This window comes from Hippocampus zosterae, chromosome 2, assembly GCF_025434085.1.
Source record: "Hippocampus zosterae strain Florida chromosome 2, ASM2543408v3, whole genome shotgun sequence".
In the NCBI taxonomy this organism is placed as follows: domain Eukaryota; kingdom Metazoa; phylum Chordata; class Actinopteri; order Syngnathiformes; family Syngnathidae; genus Hippocampus; species Hippocampus zosterae.
In genome coordinates, this window is record NC_067452.1 from 36529423 (window position 1) to 36550871 (window position 21449).

General features: G+C 43.2%; 1 protein-coding gene across 2 annotated transcripts in view; it reads left to right on the forward strand.

Annotated features, from left to right (window-relative positions):
- Positions 1-12918: 12918 nt before the first annotated feature.
- cntn3a.1 (contactin 3a, tandem duplicate 1) overlaps positions 12919-21449 on the forward strand; it is an 89279-nt gene continuing 80748 nt past the window's right edge. Inside the window, exon 1 of one of the 2 annotated variants that reach the window (XM_052050954.1) lies at positions 12919-13311. The gene's annotated coding sequence lies outside the window, so the exon portion shown is untranslated. The remainder of the gene's footprint in view (positions 13312-21449) is intronic. The other variant, XM_052050945.1, reaches the window with a different exon arrangement.

The window sequence follows — 21449 nt, forward strand, 5'->3', positions numbered from 1 at the left end:
CAACAGCTTGATTCAAGAGGCGAGATTACCACATTCATTTCTCTTGTAGCCTCTCAATATTCAAGCTGAGTAATCAGCGAGCTTTTCTCCAATGACCTTTCACTACATTTATTTTTCCGCTGCGCTAAAAGCCATCAAGGTTGATAGGAAAATATCTCATTCCAGCTCCAATAGCCCATGCATTCAAAATAGTCAGTCTCCTCATCACGCCGAAATGGTTTATTGAATGGTTTATCTAAAAACTTTGTCAAATGTAATCGAAGGGTGTTTGATGTCTACTCATACTTAAGATTATACATACATCGTGAGACACATTGTCTCAAAATTGCGTTTGCACATTAAAACTTAGCATTTACCATTTACGTTTAAGCGCCAAGCTCAAAATAAAATTTCCAAGCGGAATACAATACCCAAATGTGAACTCGACAGTTTTTTTTTTCTCCTATTCTTAATATTTCAGAAATTAATAAACCGAAGCTACTTTCATCCTCGACATTATGCCGCCTTGATTACAATAGATGTTGCGTTTAATCATTTCCCTTGGGTGAGGGATTTTACTGATTGTGAAAAATGAGAATTAGTTTCAACTGTAGAACACCAGCTTCATCAGCATCCTTAACCCTGGTTCATTAAAAACTCACTTTTTTCCTCTGCTAATAATTACAAAGGATCTCCTACTATGTGCCTTCATCTTACCAAAGGAACAGTCTCTTTCGAACAGCGTGTCATTTACCGGTGTAAGCGCTTGACTGGTCACCTCCTCGGATTTATTTTTTAAAAAAAATGGATGGAGTGTTTTGGGACGTTGCCTGAACAACTAAAAATAAAAAGCAAAAAAACAAGTCCTTCAAAATTCAAATGAAAATAGGGCTATTAAGATTTTCAGCGTTTGTTACTTGTTTTGACTTTGTTCATTTTTTTTTTCCCAAGGCCAGCAATGTATTTGAGGGAAAATGGCTTTCGGCGATACAGAGGTTGTGTAATGTATTACAGTGCGGCCAATCAATTCATTATTTCACATGATAATAACTGTAAAGTGTTGAAAGTAAGTAATCACACACACACACACACGTTTTCCCTAGACATATGCTGAAATGAATTTGTTTGGCTCTCTCAACTGCTCATCACAATTTGCAAACCATGAGTCTTTGAGTTGTGAGGTCGGCAACTCGATTATGTTGAATATTTGCGTTGGAAGATGTCCCCAAATGAACAATGAAGGGCAAAGTGAGCGGTTTGCTTCTTCACAGCCTCATAGTAATATTATATCAAAGTCAAAGCAGTGTATTAATGTAGCAGTTTGTCAACGTGAACCGAATTGTGTCGAGGCTCCTGTGAGTCATCTCTCAGTGCTACAATGCCATCGACATCCACACAGAAGATGTCAAGGCGGCATTTTATTGTCCGGGGCTTAATAATTTTTCTCGTTTGTGTTAGGGTTTGGATGTGACCCCAATAGCACGAAAACAGGCAGGTATCGTTGAAGCCAACACTTGACGTAGTTTATTGAAGAGTAGTGATGGGTCCAGCGACACCGATGCATTGACACATGCGCCGGGCTCACAGAGCAAACCACGTGTCGATGCATGTGCTGCTTCATTACGTCACGTGATTGACACGTGAACTGCATCGGCTGCGTTGACACAGTCCAGGCTTCTAATTGACACACCGGCTGCGTTGACACAGTCCAGGCTGCTAATTGACACATCGGCTGCGTTGACACAGTCCAGGCTGCTAATTGACACGTGAACTGCACCGGTGCGGTTTAGTGCGCCACTTAGTCCAGGGGGCGTCGACTCAGTGCAGAGGGCGTTGACGCAGCAAAAGCCCGCCGCACAGTGTTTATAAGGAAGTGCGTTTGGCGACACAATGCCACCTGCCGAAACAAGCCAGACCTCACTCACGCTCCCTTGTCGAAGTTCGTGTCAGTGCAGACTTCGTGTTCGTGCGTTGCAGAGAAGCAAATCATCCGCCGTGTGGGACCATTTTAATGTCCTGGAGAATAAGGTATTATTTATTTATTTATTAAAATCGCCTTCTGTCGCCGAGAGCCTCTCGGCGAGAGTGAATATCAATTCACATATAAGAAGGGGTAGGACTCGGGGTAGGTTTTTTACTTCTTTCTACTCCTTTGAACACATATTTGTGATGATGACTATTTTCTTTTCCTTTTTTTATATCTTACCTTCACTTTTTGCCAATTTATTACCGAATTGTATGTTTATATGTTCAATATACAAATAAATGTATCAGTCAGTTCAGTCTGTTAAGTGGGTTGGCTGCAGGGATCTTGAAGGTCCAGCAGGTGGCAGTGGTCAGTGACACAGTATCAGCACAGTATCAACACAGTGTGTCAGTGTGTCGACACGCCTCATGAGGCCTCAATGAAGAGTCTTCACAAAGTCACTCAGGGAGAAGCACGAAGAGTCCACAAGGAAATGGCCACACAAGGAACAAGAAGCTGAGGGAGATGGCGACAGAGTCCACTGGCGTGGTGACGGCACGAACTTGCACCGAGGAATGGTCTGTGAGTCAATTTGTACCAGTCCAAACGAGCAGATAGGCAACAGGTGGGTGATGAGGGGACGAGTCTCAGGTGTGAGGTGCAGAGTAGAGGAGGCTGCCTGGCTGGCCCCTCCCTAACAGTTTGATTCTTCCATATTGTTGTTCATTTATCCTCCAACACATCCAGCCAGAGAGTCAAATCTAAGAAGTTAAGAACAGCTTTTAAGTCTCCTAGAAGCAGATGCCGGTGAGGTGGTAACAAACCAATGCACCCAAACATTTTGGATAACTTTGTGGATTATATTCATTTGAGAAAATAGAGAACGGCACAATTGGTGGTACAGCCTGGAGGCAAATAACATTAAAGCCAAAGAAGTGAGTATATTTCAGCGCAGAGGTAGAAGGTGACTGCTGGTGTTTGTAAAACCAATCGAACAAATTGAGACGCAACTCGCCCTGAGGGTCCTGTAAATTAACAAGCTGGAAGCAAGGACTTCAATAAACACGTAGCTGTATTCCAGCGTTAATAACGGAGGTGTACTGACTTATCAAGTGAGCAAACAAAGGCATTGGGACAATTCCTTCCACGGGAGACCACACGCTCCACAGAAGAAAGACTTCATCAAAATTCTTACAAGATAATATTCCTGGAAAAACAAACAAAAAAACATCAAAACTAATCCAAAGCAGCTTTCGCTTATTATTTATTATCCTCACAATCGAGTAAAACAATATGCCACAGTACACGGAGAACATTTTCAAAATGCTGATGCCACTTGCCGTCTGTTCCTGCATGTTGTGGTCTTTGATTGAATCGTGTGTATTCACATAAACACAACATGGAAAAAAAACATTGTGCTCATTCCCATCAACTACTAATGAAGGGAAACACCTCCGGGGTGTATTTGGAATACAGTATAATGTGCTGCTGCTGACATTGTTACGACAACATTCTCAGAGACAATGGTCAACAAAGAGGGAAGTTGTGATTACTGTACACTGCCTCGCGGTGCGGCCACAAATGGCGACATTGGTCAAAAGTGGATTCGGTCATTTTCTTAAACAAAACATCCCATTGAGATCAATTATACATGGAAGTTGGATTTCCTTCCAAAAGTCAACCTGTCACTACCCAAAAACTTTGTTGGCAAACTTTAAAGGTAACATTTTCATAATATTAATCGTCATACTGTAAATTGAGGGGTTCGTTGTTTCCGAAAGGATGGCTCTACTTTACGAACGGCAAAAGGAGAGATGGAATCCTTTGAAAGAGGAAAAAAAAAAAGACGACTGCACCGCAGCACGTTCGAGAACACGACTACTTCTTCCGGCTACTAAACACTTCCTGTTTCTTTCAGCCAATCAGACGCTCTCAACATGGCCATGTTTAGGAAATTAGTATAGAGAATATAATTTAGGTAATTTTAACATCAAAGACAATGCTGTAATGTTCAAACATAAAATTATATTAATTAACAATTTAACAAAAGCTTACATACACACAAACGGAAGTTAGCCACAATTAAGATAAGATAAGATAAGATATCCTTTATTTGTCCCACACTGGGGAAATTTACAGCCTCCAGCAGCAAGAATGTAGGTAGAAAGAAGACAGAAGAAAAAAATGACCATTACTGACACAATTTACACACACAATTTAAACATTTTCTTTCATTTATTCATTCATCTTCCGAGCCGCTTGATCCTCACTAGGGTCGCAGGGGTTGCTGGAGCCTATCCCAGCTGTCTTCGGGCAGTAGGCGGGGGACACCCTGAATCGGTTGTCAGCCAATCGCAGGGCACACAGAAACGAACAACCAACAACCGGAGCACCCGGAGAAAACCCACGCAGGCCCAGGGAGAACATGCAAACTCCACACAGGGTGGCCGGAGCTGGAATCGAACCCGGTACCTCTGCACTGTGAAGCCGACGTGCCAACCACTGGTCTACCGGGCCGCCCCCTAAACATTTTCTGAATAACTAAAATAATGAAGGAGGAGGGACAGTCTGGCGTACAGATTGAAACATAACATTTATTTGTCTTCAGTCTGTTTAATGTTGTGTTCGTGAAGAATGTCCGTCAGCGAGCCATCAGCCACCTCACCTCCCGTTGCCAGCCGGAAAATGACAAAGACACGATGACGGTTTGCACTTGGAAAAAAAATAATTGCCCGAACCTCCCGGCATATTTTGGGGTATTTTTTTGTCAAACTTCAAATTACTCGAACCTTTTGCGTGGGAACTTTCACGCGACGATCGATGTACAGCGCTCAACCACTTGATGTGTGGCGAAGAGTCAACAATTGTTTTTTTTTTGTTTTGGGTTTTTTTTGGGGGGGGGGGTGCGATTGTCCACTTCAATCATGTTCGGCCGCATCACTCGGTGTGCGGCAGGACTAAGAGAACTTTTGCATGCAGGTTTTGCTTTAACTGTGCGACATTTACACTGTGTGACAGTTCTTCCCCCATCTGCCCCGGGGGTACCTTGAGACAGCTGCTTACACTGCAATGCACAAACCTTCGCAATTTCTTGACAACGTGTCAAATGCGACAGCTGCACCCGGATACGTGTGACAATAACGAATGCAGCTCATTGCTTGCGCTACAGTATCTATGATTAGGAACCCCACTGGCCTGAAATCTCGTTAGTTTGAGTTGACAATGACTTGAAAATGAGCCCAAAGTCAACAATGGTGGTCTGACCGTTGAGTAACTCTCCTCAGATTGGAGGCTCTCGTGTTCATCGAATCCAGGTAATGAGTTCATGCCATTTGAAACCACGTGAACTGATTAATCTTGAAGTAGTCTGGGTTGTAGCCTTGCTTGAGCGGAACATCTACTTCTATTTTGTGGTTCAAGAGCTCAGCGTATTTTTTTTTAAACGATAAGAAGACAAATTGGCTCAAGGTTAAATGCTTTGGCAGGGCAGTCATTAGCGTGCAGCAAGCAAAGGCTGGTGGTAAGAGGAAAGGAAGGAAAAAAAAACATGACGTCTTGATTTTCACACAATTTGGCGTGCGGAGCAAGAGGTCTCCGAGTCAATATCAATCGCTCTCACCATTTCAAGCTCGAAAATAATAAACTTTTCTTATGTGTCTATTCCGAGCTTGGCATCGTGAGTTTCATCCCACACTCCAGATAGGATAAACAAGTCGGAGAGATAAACTTTTATATTAATGGTTTCCAATTTAATGCATCAATGAGACCATCAGGCCCCCCAAGCATTAATCCATCATATCATTAATTTCATGAGCTTTTTATTGATGTTGACTTCTTTTGGGTAAGGCGATGTTTAGATCAAGGAGTTATGCGCTCAAAGACCATCAACGGATTTGTTTTATAGGGTGGAAAAGGCAATATGACGATAACGTTTATAAAGCAAGGGGCCAACCCAAACAACAGGAAAACAACAGAAATACTCAAACGGACCATTTTCTTGTTTGGGTAAATAGGATTGCTAGTTATTTAAGTTTCACTTCAGGTTTTTAGCGCAGGGTGCCTTAAGGAATCATCAAGGTTGCTCTGGGAAAGTATCCAATTTCAATTAATTGGTCCAAAATATGATTTCTTAATTACAAATCATGCACAGCTATCTGTGCCAGAAAAGTACAATGACAGGCAGAACAATTAAAGTCATGTGAAGTGAAAATAGGGCGGCCCGGTAGTCCAGTGGTTAGCACGTCGGATTCACAGTGCAGAGGTACCGGGTTTGATTCCAGCTCCGGCCTCCCTGTGTGGAGTTTGCATGTTCTCCCTGCGTGGGTTTTCTCCGGGTGCTCCGGTTTCCTCCCACATTCCAAAAATGTGCATGGCAGGCTGATTGAACACTCTAAATTGTCCCTAGGTGTGAGTGTGAGCGTGGATGGTTGTTCGTCTCTGTGTGCCCTGCGATTGGCTGGCAACCAATTCAGGGTGTCCCCCGCCTACTGCCGGGAGACGGCTGGGATTGGCTCCAGCACCCCCGCGACCCTAGTGAGGATCAAGCCGTTAGGAAGAAGATGAATGAAGTGAAAATAAAAATGTCTTATAAATTTGAAAGATATGAATTTAAAAAGAAAATTATATGAAAAGCTTCAAAACGATAAAGAAATGCACGATGTTCTCTCAGATTTCTGATGCTGTGGGTGTGATCCGTTCCGCTGTCTCCTTTCACAATGCTGGGCAATTTATGGACATTTAATTCGGACTCGCACAGCACACGTGTGATGTCTCAGGTGAGCTCAGCAAGTCCTCAGACTTGTGAAAATAAAAGTAGCGCAACAAAATAGGACAAAATATATATGATCAAGAGATAAAGAGATGATTCATGGTTTGTGAAATAAGCAATGCATCAAAAGTGTAGCTGCAGCAGAACGAAAATGCGAGAGGCTTGAACTTTACATGATATTCACAAGGCCATTTTGCACTTCACAAATAGAATAGAGCGCTCAAGAATAAAGTGTTCAAGCTAGCTCGCCGTCTATCATGCTTCCCAATGCCGGAGACTGGCAGTGGTGTAATGTAAGATGACAAAGACGAGAATACAGAAACCCGGGATGGAGTGGGAGTCTTTTTTTGGGGTCAGATAACTTTAGTTCACAACGTTTTAATTAATTTGGATAATTTTGCCTTTATTAGTGTATTGGTGTAAAACAGCATTCCCATTTTATCCAACGTTCATATGTGGATTGTATTCAAATTGTATTTGATTAAAAAAAAAAATCTAAATTACAATTGAATGTGCTTGAATGTGACAAACTGTTTATATGAAAAAGTATGACACCATAAATTGTTAAAAGGGACAAAAAAAGGACCAATAAGTATAATAAATGGAGTGCAACGGATCATCCACAAATGGAGGTTTACTAGCAGTTACTCGCAAACATACTTTGCACTGAATTTAAAGGGACTAAGTGTAGCCTCTTTCATTGGTAAGAGAGTAAGTTGTCTTGTGTTCACTCCCACAATAGAGCAAACACCCCTTTCTCTCAATGCCTGTCTCTGAAAACACCAAAACAAAGAAAACTCCACCCATGTGCACAGTTAGACTGCACTTTGCCCTAGATTTAAAAAAATAGGGCCCTCTGCGTGGAAGAAGGCCAAGAATATGACGGCCGCGTATCTTCAAGGCACTCTGCGCCAATCTCTTTTTGTAGCTGACTTATCCGAGTCATATTATTTATTTCAAAGGCCTATTGAGCGGGTCACAACCAACATATCGGGTAGCATAGTCATAGTATTCATGACGATAAAGAAAAATCCAATTTTACAGGGCTATTTTCAGAGTGCGTAGAATAATAGTCAGGTATGTGTCATTCTCGAGAAATTACGGTGTTATTATACCATTTTGCGGGAGGATTTTGTATTCCAAAAGGGCATGTCTTGCTTGAATGAAGGTTATGAAACACGGCTGATACAGAACAAGGATTTACTTTTTTTCAACAAGGCGTCTATTTCAAAGGCGTTCTTTATTGGAACAAATGCTTGTGTAAGGCTGGAGGTAGACGCGCCAATGTCTCTCGATTGCAACTGATTACAATGGCAATGGAGTGTGTAAATGCCTCGCATTAGCCGCTCGTCATTTTAGAGTGGGAACTACTTTAAAGATATTTGTGTTAGTTGTTTACATTATAGGCGGCCCGGTAGTCCAGTGGTTAGCACGTCGGCTTCACAGTGCAGAGGTACCGGGTTCGATTCCAGCGCCGGCCTCCCTGTGTGGAGTTTGCATGTTCTCCCCGTGCCTGCGTGGGGTTTCTCTGGGTGCTCCGGTTTCCTCCCACATTCCAAAAATATGCATGGCAGGCTGATTGAACACTCTAAATTGTCCCTAGGTGTGAGTGTGAGTGCGAATGGTTGTTCGTCTCTGTGTGCCCTGCGATTGGCTGGCAACCGATTCAGGGTGTCCCCCGCCTACTGCCCGGAGACAGCTGGGATAGGCTCCAGCAACCCCCGCGACCCTAGTGAGGATCAAGCGGTTAGGAAGATGAATGAATGAATGTGTTAGTTGTTTACATCATAGGCGGCCCGGTAGACAGTGGTTAGCACGTCGGCTTCACAGTGCAGAGGTACCGGGTTCGATTCCAGTGCCGGCCTCCCTGTGTGGAGTTTGCATGTTCTCCCCGGGCCTGTATGAGTTTTCTCCGGGTGCTCCGGTTTCCTCCCACATTCCAAAAACATGCATGGCAGGCTGATTGAACACTCTAAAATTGTCCCTAGATGTGAGTGTGAGCGTGGATGGTTGTGTGCCCTGTGATTGGCTGGCAACCGATTCAGGGTGTACCCCGCCTACTGCCCGAAGACAGCTGGGATAGGCTCCAGCACCCTAGTGAGGATCAAGCGGCTCGGAAAACGAATGAACGAATGTTTACATCATTGTTGAATTTGGGGCATTGTCACACGTCGGTTGTTCCGTGGCTATGGCGTCGCGCCATTGAGAGGGCGTTTCTCCTCAACGCTGAGCTCTGATGGAATGTTGTCGTTTCGTGGAACTGAACCGCCCGACGGAAGTATGGCGATAGCACAACAAGTTCTTCATCGTTGAGTGATTTTGCGGGCTGTCAATTTGGGGTCAGGTTTTTATTTTATTTTATTTTGAAAGCGAATGACACGGCTTTGACAAGCTTCTGTTGCGTTTGATGACATACCTGTTTTATTCTTTGGAAATAAGCCACACATATACTATCCTAAATGCCAAATATCACAAAAATAAAATTCACTTTTTTTTCTTGTAGAGGTCAGGCTTGATATATGGCGGTGGCACATATTTCCATTCCTGCTATAACTGCAGCTTTAAGTACTTTTTGTGCATAATTTAAGAAGGCATCTGGCCCTATTCAAAGTCCCGCATTCAGCAGAAAGTTGCTGTTACTTTGCACAAGGACATTCTTATCGGCCATAATGACTTCGGGCTGCTGGCACGTGCCAAAGTCACAATAAAGCCTGGCATTGTGACTTTTTCCTTTTTTTTTGTGGGAGGCGTGGTGGTTTGTTTTGTTTTTGTTTTGTGTTCAACACATCTGCTCCCTGAAACCCTTTGTTTCAAGCATTCAAGCATGTACACATTACAAGAAGTACAAGCAGTCGTACACGTCTCAAGCTGCCAAAATCTGTGCGCATTTCATGTCAGTGCCACTCGACGGCATCGCTGTGGATCCTTCTCCAACAACACCACGTTGTTCTCACCAAGATTGGTTTGATATAAGACACCCCTGACAGATTTATCGCAGCTTGTTGTCAATCAAAAGGCAGAAAGCAAAGGTCTGGCGGAGAGATGAGTTCTCCTGACTCGTCTTGTACGAACGCTGTTTGAATGAGCGGCCTCGCTCACACAGGATCCCGCAATATTAGCACATCAGAGCCGTCAAAGAAGAGACAGACTTTATCCGGCTGCGCCTTTTATACGGAATCCAGCGAAGGAGAATCAAACGCTTGACCGTGTCTACATGTGGCTTAATGTATATATTCGCTTTTATCACAATAGGATGGGAGAGGTGAGCGTCAGGTGGTCACCCTCCCATCTCCAGCCCGGCAGCGAAGACTCTTTTAACTCACAGGTGCTGTGATGATTCGTACAAAGGTAGAAAATAATTAGAGGATGTCTTTCCAATATCTCCCCAGCATGGAATAACGAGGTTCCCCCCCAGCGTTGAAAATACTGCCCCACACAAACACAAACTCCGCCGCCGACAAAAAGGTGTCGCTCTTCCTGTGCGGTAATAAGCATCGCTTCCTCTTCATCTTTGGCGCACTCTGACTCCCGACTATTCGCTTTTCGCACGAAGCAACAAGACTCACTGGCTGAACATAACGCTTCTTCACATTTTGACGGAGTGATTGTGAGTGTCCCAGCGGAGGTGCCCGAATCCAAAAACAGTCAGGCGCAAAAGAAGAGTCAGATGCTTGTTTGGCGTAAGCAATGAGGATCAGGCACATTTTACACAAGTGCTGTTCAGTTCTGTTGTCGTGTGGCCTTAGCGGTTAGCATCAAACTCAGATGATTGAAAAAAAAATAATTCAAAACACCAGTGTGGGCTGGTTATGTGCATCATTTAAAAGGGTCACGTAGCCTCGTGTTAAACATCTTTTGAGCGACATGTTCTCCTGAGGGGCGGCCCGGTAGTCCAGTGGTTAGCACGTCGGCTTCACAGTGCAGAGGTACCGGGTTCGATTCCAGCTCCGGCCTCCCTGTGTGGAGTTTGCATGTTCTCCCCGGGCCTGCGTGGGTTTTCTCCGGGTGCTCCGGTTTCCTCCCACATTCCAAAAACATGCATGGTAGGCTGATTGAACGCTCTAAATTGTCCCTAGGTGTGAGTGTGAGTGCGAATGGTTGTTCGTTTCTGTGTGCCCTGCGATTGGCTGGCAACCGATTCAGGGTGTCCCCCGCCTACTGCCCGAAGACAGCTGGGATAGGCTCCAGCACCCCCCGCGACCCTAGTGAGGATCAAGCGGCTCGGAAGATGAATGAATGAATGAATGTTCTCCTGACTTCAGGATACACACCTATCAAATGTTCCTCGGTGTGCCATCATTTGCTGTGCGCTTAGCTGCTTAAGGAATGTTGTACTCATTTGGTAGGTTAATCCAAATGGTCTCCCCCCCCCCCCCTCCCTTTCTTCTTTCGAAGGCTCAGCAGGGCATTAATTAATTTCTTCTATAATTCCCATCTCCCGTTGGCTGGAGCAAAAGTTGATTCTCTTAAATCCCACTCATCATGGATGAATTATGGGCCAGAGGGTATGGCACATAAAAAGAGTTCTGTCTACTCAAACATAACAGGTTGCTAGTCTGGAAAGATTTGTTCAAATTTGGAATTAAGTGCCTGGCATGACTCATCTCAACTAATAGGCATGTTAAAAAAAATTTCAGACACAGCTGTATTTTATTTCCTGTTGAGATGTGTAAAGCAGCAGCTGCCGCTTGACACCGTTTTTAAAATTCAAACAAGAACTTTTCAGTATGGCGTTATTTTATTGGGTTAAAAAAAATGGCAATATTGATGACCGACCACTGAATTAAAGTTTAAATGAAATGAATTTAATTAAGATTTTTCTCGGCGGCTCGGTGGCCCAGAGGTTAGCGTGTCGGCCTCACAGAGCCGAAGTACCTGGTTCGATTCCAGCTCCGGCCTCCTTATGTGGAGTTTGCATGTTCTCCCCGGGCCTGCGTGGGTTTTCTCCGGGTACTCTGGTTTCCTCCCGCATTCCAAAAACATGCATGGCAGGCTGTGTAAACACTCTTAAAAATTGTCTTTAGGTGTGAGTGTGAGCGTGGATGGTTCTTCGTCTCTGTGTGCCCTGCGATTGGCTGGCTGGCAACCGGTTCAGGGTGTGCCCCGCCTATATGGATAGGCTCCAGCCCCCCCGGAAAATGAATGAATGAATGAATATTTTTCTCCTTCCTGTACTCCGCATGACACCGGTGACGCAGGCTCCCTTGTTTGAACCACATTCTGTGGTTTAATCGTTACAACCTGCTTCCTTAGAGCAACTAGAACATAGATGTCAAACTCAAGGCCCAGGGTCCAGATCCGGTCCACCAGGTCATTTTATGTAACCCGCGAAAGCAAATCATGTTTGTCAACCCTCTCAAATCTGTACCGAAATGTTAAATTGTCATATGCAAGTGACATTGACTGCAATAATTTGTGACACTGTTTACACTCACTTGAACAATGATTGAACAAACTATTATAATTGACTGATTTCAAAACTATTCATCAATTCATTTGTTGTGTACAAGTAATAATTTTGTGGGTTCACCGTGGCCCTCCGTGGGAAGACTCCAAATTGGCCTGCGACTAAAATGAGCCTGGCACCCCTGAACTAGAACTTTGAAACCCTGACCTACATTGTTGGTATTTAAATGTCATCTTCCGAGCCGCTTGATCCTCACCAGGGTCGCGGGGGGTGCTGGAGCCTATCCCAGCTGTCTTCGGGCAGTAGGCGGGGGACACCCTGAATCGGTTGCCAGCCAATCGCAGGGCACACAGAAACAAACAACCAATCGCACTCACACTCATAACTAGGGACAATTTAGAGTGTTCAATCAGCCTGCCATGCATGTTTTTGGAATGTGGGAGGAAACCGGAGCACCCGGAGAAAACCCACGCAGGCCCGGGGAGAACATGCAAACTCCACACAGGGAGGCCGGAGCTGGAATCGAACCCGGTACCTCTGCACTGTGAAGCCGACGTGCTAACTACCGGCCGCCCTGGTTTTTAAATAATGAATAATATATTAATAGTAGAACCCCTCTCTAGAAACTTCACGTAGTTTGTTATCTGAGGTAAAAGGATTTAAGGCTCGGCCTAGGGGAGAGAAATGAATTGTGTACACACAAACGGCGTAAAAAACGCAACACGAATTCCTACTCTGCTTTCCGCACGCGCGCGCGTCCAGGAAGTGACAGTCGTCCCCCACAACACGCGCTCGGGCACTGGTGCCCGACGTCAGACGGCGAGCGAGCCCACCCCCCAACACATGTCAAACACTCGAGACGTGCGCTGTGAGAGAGCAGTGGAGGAACCAACCTCCAACGATCACTGCTGGGCTCCGGCACGTCACGTCGGACGAGTCCGGTGGCTTCACCAGTGCCGGTGCGTGGAGCGAGCAGAGCAGAAAGCAAAATTAGAAGACGAAGGGAAACGAGCGTTCGTTGCGTTCCCGAGAATCAGGAAAAAGAAGAAGCGTGAGAAGAGTTTGTTTGCACACTCTGCCGCTGCTGTTGCCGCTGCTGCTGCTGCCAGGCTGAAAAGAGATGCGCGGCACAACATGGATATGCGAGGAGGGATAAAACTCGACAATCATCATCCACTCGGGCATACGCGGGTAAGTGCTGGATTTTGCATTTAATTAAGACCCCGTTCATTTATGTTCATTGATTGCATGCTATCCATCGATCAGTCTTCGAGACCACCTAATTCAGGTCGCGGGGGGTGCTGGAGCCTATTCCGACTGATTTTGGGCGACGGGGTGGGTGTGGATGGAAAACCCTGGACTGGGCGCACCTCACTGGTACCTTAAACCCAAGTGCTTCTCACCGTGCCTTGTTGACGCCCCCCCCCCCCCCCCCCCCCCCAGACACACAAAGTTTCTCCTCTGCACGCACTATATGCAGACAATGCATACAAAAGAAATGGAAAACACTGACTGTTTTTTAGAATTCATTTTTTTTTATCCCAGAGGGAGTACTGACAGCCCGAGGACACACCCGTATAAATAAATGCATCTTTAATTGCATGCCCATGCATCTTCAGAGAAAAAATAGGTAGAGGTTGTTGACATTGTACTTTGTTTACATATCATGTTTTATCCACATTTGACTCTAAAGCGCTGTAGGCAGAACTCATTTGCCGTCAGTAATCACAGGGGGATTGAACTTGAGTCTGGTCTCATCATCTCTCCAAGTCTTTAATTGAACTGAGCTCCAAGCCTGACCGCAGTTCGGATTGTCCGAGACCCGTATGTCAGCAACTTTATTGTAAGTTATTCTCATGTAATCCACCGGGATGGATGCACATCTAAATGGTGGCTTTAAGTGTGCTCGATGTAAATCAGAATTGATCGCTGAGAAAAATAACATTCCTCCGGCAATGTAGTTGTTTTTTTTTGGTTTGTTTGTGTTGCCAGGCTTTTTGTAGTCTATAAATACTGAGGTTGAATTCTATTTCCTTTTCCTTTTTTTTTTTTAAGATACATTTGTTCTTAATCCTACGTTCTGCAACAAATTTTCTCCTTGGGCATCTCCTTTATTGACTCACTTGTGATGATGTCACCGTACTCAAAATAGGGAGGATGAAACAAAACATAGCATGTAGAGAAATGCAGGAAAAGTGGAAAAAAAACACCATTATTAAATAAATACCAAAAAGAAAAGTCAGATTAAATTGCTGCTAATCGCCCTGTTCTGTGGCACATTTAGAGTACCACTTCATATTTTGGATGGTAGGGGATTATCGTCTAAATTTAGTTAAGGTCATTTACTACCCCACAGAGAGTTTTTGCTCTGGGCTAGTACAGTACTTGGTTATTTTGAGCAAGGTCTGTAGCTATGGATATATTTTCCGTGAGTATGACTCATTCAGTTTTATTTCACATTACCATTTAAACAGCTGTTGACACACACAAACACACATTCACACACAAACACACACACATACGTTTGTCACGCTCTAAGATATGAGGCATGGAACTCTTTGATTAATTGAAAAAAAAAAACCCCTTTCAAAACGGCTTTCCAAAATGAAAATTTTGTTGACAGATTTGTTTTGTTGTGGCAGCGGGAGATAAAGCACATGGTGAAGTAAGCTTGGTACTGCAGAATTTCCAACAAGATCAATAAAGTATCTACTCAGGCTGGGCAGTATGGCTCTAAAGCCATATTTCACAATTTTTTTTTTGTCTGAATGGCGATACGTGATATACAGTTTATATCCTGGTATTTTTTCAATTTTTCATAAAATCAAAACAACCTGGATGATATCTTCCAAACATTTTTATTGGAACAGTTTTTCTTTTCGCTATAAGGGAAGGGTAAAGATGGTAGTGTTGGACTGGTATCAATGCCAAGCTGTGTATTTTAGCCATAAAAAATGAGATGATACCATTATTTCCAAATATCCGTACATGGAGGGTGGAAGAAAAAGCAACCATATGTCAGGTGGGTCTAGCACGAATAGAAAGATATAAATGACGGAAGTGTCGGAGCTGGAATACATATTAAAGCGGCAGATATGGGACATGTGTTGGGTCGGGTATTTACAGACGCTTCCTGGACAAACATATGCAGTCGATCAAGCCGTTTTACTGCCTGCAATTTGCACGTCTGCTTAAAGGAATGAGTTAACGTGATAAATAATTGCCACAGTGCTCTAACTTAACTGGCAATTAGCTTTTTCAAATAGGCTGGTGGACATTTTGAGCACGTATTCCCGATTGACTCCATTCGTCGACGCCAGAGCACTCTATGTAGCTGCTCACTGCATTTTGGTGATGGAATGAGCGCGTATTCATTCATTCAATTGTAAATACGGTTACATACTGTTGTAAAACACAAAAGAGCAGTTTGGGACTCCAGCTCTCAAAAGATTGCTATTATAAAATGCAGAAATGTATTTATTGTGCATGTAAAAGTGAGTGGAACACTCAGATCACTCATGCTATATGACATTATTTTTGACTTCTTTATATGGTTGCAGTCATAATGGCCCTCCAAGGGAAACGGTAACTAAAATGTGCGCCGAGACAAAAATGGCTTCTAAAGTGTTTTCAAAATGTATGTTTGTATTTGATCATAGTGAGTTGCATTACAGCATTGTGATAATTAATGCAAAGCAAACACATTTCAAGTTGTTTACCTGTCAGCTATTACTTCATTGCTTTTTACTTCCCTGGTACCGTTTCACTACTGGTAAACCATACAAAAAGTGAAACATGCCACAAACATTATTTGGACTCATATTTGTGACCCACACAGATTTCACAATCTATATATATATTGCGCGTCGTCCCGCACGCGGTCTGTCCTACCGTCTGTCCCTTTTCAAAACGTACCTACTTCACTGTGCCGCTGCGCACCGCCACTGCGCCGCTCAGGCAGTGGCTCACTACGATCGCGCGGGCATCTTAGCGAAAAAATGTTGTCTACCCACAAGCATTGCAATGAAATTGTTAGTTATTTAGTAGAGCTAAACATCTCTTTATTTTCGCGATAAGCAATGAAGATGAACAAAAAGTTGAACCAAGCAACAACACTTTTGTGGGCCGAAGGCCCACCATACCAGCCTTCCGCAGGAACTAGCTGATGAGCCGCCCGGAGGGCGGCGAACCAGCTAGTAATCCATATTGCCAAGGAAAATATCTTGCATGTGATTGACATGATATACACGTCGGCACTTTTTTTTTTTTCCTACCCAGCTACTTGTGCCCAGTAGCGCGTATCCTTCTCAGCCAGTTCTTCGTGGATTTCTGGCATTAAACTATTTCTTTAATTTTAAGCCTAACATTGAAGGTCTCTCTTTGGATGTGCTTCAGTGCAAGAAAAAAAAATGGCCATCTCCTTTCAAGCACGGACTCCATGAATTTAATAAAGCATGCTCAAGAACCACACAAGCAGAACATCCTTCATTCTGACTGGAAAAATGGCTAGCAGTAGTCTCGTCGCTGACTGATAATAACGTTGGGGTTGTCTTTTTGGTACCGGCAACTGGACTGGAGGAGAATAACAGATATGTATGTTGCTTATTACTGCATTAAATTGTTTCGAGGAACATGGGCCGCGTTACACCCAACCAGCCCCCCATGAACCATTACGTTCCGAGTACAAAAGTACCTAAAAATTAGGGCTGTCTGAAAGTTATATCACAAAATAAGGATTTAATATTGATTGATATTTGTTTATTTATTTAGAGTTTTGGAAATAAGGACCCAAAAAGAAAAGGCTGAATTTAGCTAATTTTATTTCAATATACAAATTAAACAAATGTCCTTTTAATGCCATTTAGAGGGTCAAATCAACATGATGCACTTCGTAGGGCTGGGCAATATACTTACTTTTTTTTACTGTAAAAGTATTTCATTTTAGACAACATTGATAATGACATTTTTTTCCATCAACTTAAAACCTTTATTAAACGATAAAATTCAATATATTAAATGAAATATCAGTGCACCGTAAATGTTCATTTGTGGGAGACGCTGCAGCCCAAAGCAGTATCGTTATACGATTACGGTAACCTTCATTCGTGGTTCATATTATGAACCTTCATTCACTGTTCACACGATGTAAGCGTTGCAAACTAATACTTTCTTAGAGCGATTTCATTTTTGTCTGAGGACATTTTTTTACTTGCCTGTGAAATTCGACCCTTAGCGGGTCGGAGCGAGCAAGATCTTTAATTTGACATCACATATCCATCTGAAGGTGTTTGATCGTGGTTGCGTGCACAGTGTAATATTATTGAAAGAGTTGCACCGAGGTGAAGTGAAGCCACGCTTTCATTCAGCGTATGTATGCTACTGAAAACATACATTTGCGCTCCAAATTTCCTCGTAGGTGCTTGTTGTTGTAGTACAAATCTAACATCAATAAATTGACCCAAAACATGAAATACGGTTTGGAAGATCTTGCTCATTTTGCCTCTTCTAACAAGGCACATGCAAAAAAAAAAAAAAGGCGATCCATTCATGTTTAGTGACGATCTCGGCACATTTCCTGTCAAGTAACTTCCACGACAACAATTTTATTGGAGTGGAAATGTAAATGGGAAACACTTCGACAATCCTGGAGGGACATCAAAGAAACATATTTCCATTTGAATAGGAACAGACAGTAATTGGCCCCTTTTCCAGTATTTGGTGAGAAAGTGAGGTCTGATCTGATGCTGCACATGGCTCCTGCGAGTGTGCTAGCAGGACTCAGTGAAAGGAACTGCTTCCCTCACTGAGACGTTGAAGTTGCATCCTGTCTCCTGCAGCTTTTCATCTAAAAGCTCACTGTTCCTGCTCCCTCTTGCTACATTCCTCCCCTGCACCATTTCAAACTGAACTTTGAACTGTCAAAAAAAAAAAAAGAAAAATCCTGAAATGGCTTATAGAGGAAATGATGGCAGGCAGCATTCAGCTCACTAACAAGCACATTGCATTTCCCGTGACTATTGTACGACAAAATATTGTTACTTCAGCAGCTCGACACTTTCAAACAGCAGTCGGAGAAAATGGTTTCATTTGGGGTAGCAGCTGAATGCATTTTGCTCTGCAACAATGCATTATTCTCTCGATTATCACGACATGTGACACTGTCCTGCCAGGATATATAAGTGGCTATCTTCAAAATGAGTACTTTAAGGAGCTTCCCGAGGACCTTCTCCAAAATAAAAATATTTAAAAAAACAGGCTACGATTTTAAACCTATTTGGAATATCAAACGACAATACAATTTTTTCCAGTTTATTTATAACGGCAATTATGAAGTCTCTCGAAGGCATGTAATTACATTGATTGAAAAAGCTGCATCTACCTCAAGAAATTTATCGCACATAAAATAACTATCACGTCAGTCGTAATACAGATTAGTTGTGTATTTAGTGGCCTATCGCTTATCTTTTTCAAAGGCTGCCCACCAATGTCATAATGGATTTACCCAGCTCTATTATAATAGCAGATCTTTTTTTTTTTACATTTATCATTGAGCTACGGCTCATTATGTTTAAATCTGGACATGCAGATGCAAGCAGGAAGAACCTTTCAACATATGCCATTGTGCTTGTCATAGAGGGGGATTGGGACAAGTACTCACGCAGAGCGCCCCTGTCTGGAGAAATGAGGAAGCTGGCATGTGATGCGTGACACGCACCGCTTGTGGGTTTACATGAAAACAGTATTAGTCTCTTTGTTTTGTACCGCTCTTTGAGGCTCAGGCTTGGCGAGTGGATGTGTTGGATTTTTCTCAATTGGCTCCCACGGTGAGCTGTTTGTGAAGAACATAAATTAGTTGGCGTGTAAAAGCCTCACTTCAAACAAGTTTTGAGCATAATCTCATTGACCATATTTTTAGCTATACCAGCAATTGACCAATTTTACCCGGCTAAAACAACACTTGAGAAAACCTGGCTTGTTAAAAAGTGATCATTTTGAACGGCAACTCTTTCGGACTGTTGACATCGTAGTGTGTAGTCATTTACGTCGAATGCCTTTAACAAGTAATCCGACGTCTTTCATCTTTACTGTATTTACCGAAAACACTGGTAACAATGGTAGATGACATTTTTTCCCCAAACAAGGCTGAATGCTATGAGTTACACAGTAGCGTATATGGCATATAACTTGTTGTCACATGAGGCCAGTTCACCAACAAGCCTCATCAGGCAGCATTAAACATAAGTCTGTGGCAGTGCAGTCTTTGGAGAGCTGTTTGGTGGGTGTTTGGGAGATGCTTCATGGACATAAATGCTGTTTTCAATGGCTAGCCGTTAGCACCTGTCATAAATTGCGACGGTGGGATTCCGTCGCCAAACAAACAGCAGAGAGACAGGGGTCGCACTGCAGAGATGGCTGTATTTATTGCACTTGTTCCCTCTACTCATGAAACTCAACTCAATGTGCTTATTTTTGCTCTGATGTATCCTTGATATTTGCCTCTACACAGCCGCGTACCCTCGGTCTTGTACATGAATGGATGACCAATGCCGCGTTCTCAAAGTCAGGCGTAGCGAAGCCATCGGTGGCCATCATATGTTGCCATTTGCTATGCTAGCCTAACCTGACTATATTGATCATTCCGTCCATAAATGCCCCAAAATCCGACTTCAACGGACAGTTAGGGCGGCGGAAAAAATCGTTGGCACCGCCCTACCCACTCTTGAGGACTTGCACACTGCAAGAATCAAGACAAGGGCACGGAAAATCCTCCTGGATCCCCCCGTACCCTGCTAACCACCTTTTCCAGCCACTCCCCTCAGACAGACGCTACAGATCCATGCGCACCAAATCCAGTAGACACTTAAACAGCTTCTTCCCTCTAGCCATTAACTCCTTAAACAGTCACTGACGTAGTCACTCTTCTTGCACCACAAAATGGTACTACAAAACTACTGGTTACTCTAAAATGGTTCAATGATTTTGTTGTTTACGATGATACTAGTGCAGCGTGTTATACCGGAGACAAATTCCTTGTGTGTTCTACATACTTGGCCAATAAAGATGATTCTGATTCTGATTCTGATTCTAATTCTGATGTACCGTTGTACCAATAAGTCTGGGAGAGGCGCTACATGTACATTTCATTGAGGAGAACGCGAGAATATGTATTGATTTTTATTTAGTTTAAACTTTTTTTTTCCAGGGAATCAGATGTCATTGATATTTGCACTGTTAATTTCGATACACACAGCCTATTTGGACGAAGGACAATTACATTTCAATGGCATGTTGCTTTAAACCAGTTGCAATATTTTCCCCTGTGCGACACTTGAAAAAATAGCTGGTTTCAAGTCAGGAGTTTTGTTGTGTCCAGTTGCTGCATATTTAATGACCCGTCAGGCTGATTATAAGATTCAGAGGTTCGGCTCTACCACATGCCGGTCGATGATCCGGGAGCTGCCAATTTGTTGGCAAATGCTTTGCACATCGCAGGCAAATATGTTATGGAAAAATGCTTTCTCCCTCAGATTGTCTAAGGGAGAATTGTTATCTATATTCGATTTCGTTTATTAAGAGTTTATAATCCTTCTTGTCTGCAATTTGAAGCGGCATACTGTCTTTGGCCAAAGAATACGGGACCGCTTCAATCATATCCTACCATGTCTGCTTTTTTGTCGAGAGGAGTGCAGCTAATGAGTGCCGCAGCGACGCTCGGTTGAGAGAGCACTCTTACTCGTGAACAACATGGGCTGTTTTCATGTCGTCCTCACGTGTCTCTATAGCCTGCGGATATTTGGCCATGTGTTGAAGCCTTCAACTTGAAAAATAGAGTCCATGTGTCTCCTCCTTTAGTGGTAACAGTTTTACTGCATAATTGGCAAGTTATTGTACTTTGTATTTTACTGTACAGTATATATCTCTCCTCTTGTAGGCAAACCACCTTTACAGGACAGAGGTAGTTCCCCATTTAGATATTTGAGGATGAAGTCAACATTGCAGTACAGCTCTCGCTCGCTGACATTGTTCTTATGCAATAGAGAAAATTGTGTGTTCATCTAAAGCAGGGGTGTCAAACTCGTTTTTGTTTACTGGCCACAGAATAGTTATTACTGCAAAACCATATAATGAATACATGAAATATGGTTTCTTCAGCTATTGTTTCAGTTACTCTAATGAGGGGTTTGGGAACACGCTTACAATATCTCTCTTTTTTAAGACAGATGAGTGTTAGATTTCTGGTACGGATTTGAGCAAGAATCATAGAAGTTGACACTTTTTATTTGCTTTCGCGGACCAAATAAAATGATGTGGTGGGCCAGATTTGGCCC